At 34.3% G+C, this 1547-nt stretch overlaps 1 non-coding gene across 1 annotated transcript; it reads left to right on the top strand.

The window, feature by feature from the left end:
* Nucleotides 1-1049: 1049 nt before the first annotated feature.
* TRNAK-UUU (transfer RNA lysine (anticodon UUU)) lies at nucleotides 1050-1121 on the top strand. The gene has a single exon. It is a non-coding gene; the product is annotated as a tRNA-Lys (tRNA).
* Nucleotides 1122-1547: the final 426 nt, after the last annotated feature.

Genomic DNA, 1547 nt, shown 5'->3' with positions numbered 1-1547 from the left:
ATAAACAAATGTCACAGTACCCAAAAAGGGTGGAAAACCATGGTTTTTATATCTACCTAAAAAAGGATTTAACTGGAAGACAGTTTGCAGTGTCTTACAGGCACTATATGTATTCTTACCATTTCATTCAGCAATCACGCTCCTTGGTGTTTACTGAAATAAGTTGAAAACTTATGTCCACACAGAAATTTACACATAGATGTTTATAGCAGCTTTATTCATAATAGCCCCAAATTTGGAAGCAAATGAGATGTCCTTTAATAGGCAAACGGGTAAATGAACTGTGATACTGCCATATAATGAAACATTATTCAGTAATAAAAAGAAATGAAATGAAAATGGGGACATTGCTATTGATAATCAACAAAAGAATTATGAGAATACTATGAATAGTTGTACCAACAACTAGATAACCTAGATGAAATCTTAGAAACCAAAGATCTACCAAGACAGAATCACAAGGAAATAGAAGATCTGAATAGACTCATAACTAATAAAGAGATTGAATCAGTAATCAAAAATCTCCTGACAAATAAATATGATAGGCCAGATGGCTTCACTGAAAACTTCTACTGAAAAATTCTATCAAACATTTAAAGAAGAGCTAACACCAAAAAAGTGAAGAAGAGGGATTACTTCCTAACTCATAGAATGAGAATATAAAGCCAAGACTGCCTTTATATCAAAGCCAGGCACAGATACTACAAGAAAAGAAATCTACAGACCAATATCCCTTATGAACATTAATGCAAAAATTCTCAACATATACAGGCAGAACCGGAGATATAGCAGGTTTGGTTCCAGACCACCACAATAAAGCAACTGTCACAATAAAGTGAGTCACACAAATTTTTTGGTTTCTTGGTACATATGAAAGTTATGTTTACACTATCCTGTAGTCTATTATTAAGTATGCAATAGCATTATGTCTAAAGAAACATTGTACACAACTTAATTTTAAAATATGTCATTGCTAAACAATGCTAATCATCATCCAAGCCTTCAGCTGGTTGTAGTAGTAACATCAAAGATCACTCATCATAGGGAATTCTCTGGCGGTCCAGTGGTTAGGACTCAGGACTTTTACTTCTGGGGCCCAGGTTCAATCCCTGGTTGGGGAACTAAGATCCCACAAGCTGCGTGGAGCAGCCAGAAAAAAAAAAAATCACTCATATAGATCACCATAACAAATATAATAATAATGAAAATTTTCAAATATTGTGAGAATTACCAAAATGTGACACAGAGACATGAAGTGAACAAATGCTGTTGGAAAAATGGGGCCAACAGACTTGCTTGATGTAGGGTTGCCACAAACCTTCTATTTGTAAAAAGCACAATATCTGCAAAGCACAATAAAATGAAGCACAGTAAAACGAGGTATGCCTATACTAGCAAACTGAATTCAGCTGCATATTAAAAGATTATACACAATGGCCAAGTGGGATTTATTCCTGGAATAAAGGATAGCTCAACATATGAAAATCAATCAATGTAGTATGCATATTAACAAAATGAAGGGGAAAAACACATGATCATCTCAATTG

Source organism: Eschrichtius robustus, chromosome 2 (assembly GCF_028021215.1).
Source record: "Eschrichtius robustus isolate mEscRob2 chromosome 2, mEscRob2.pri, whole genome shotgun sequence".
In the NCBI taxonomy this organism is placed as follows: Eukaryota; Metazoa; Chordata; class Mammalia; order Artiodactyla; family Eschrichtiidae; genus Eschrichtius; species Eschrichtius robustus.
The sequence above is the reverse complement of the archived record's forward strand: the minus strand, read 5'-3'. Positions and strand labels throughout refer to the sequence as shown.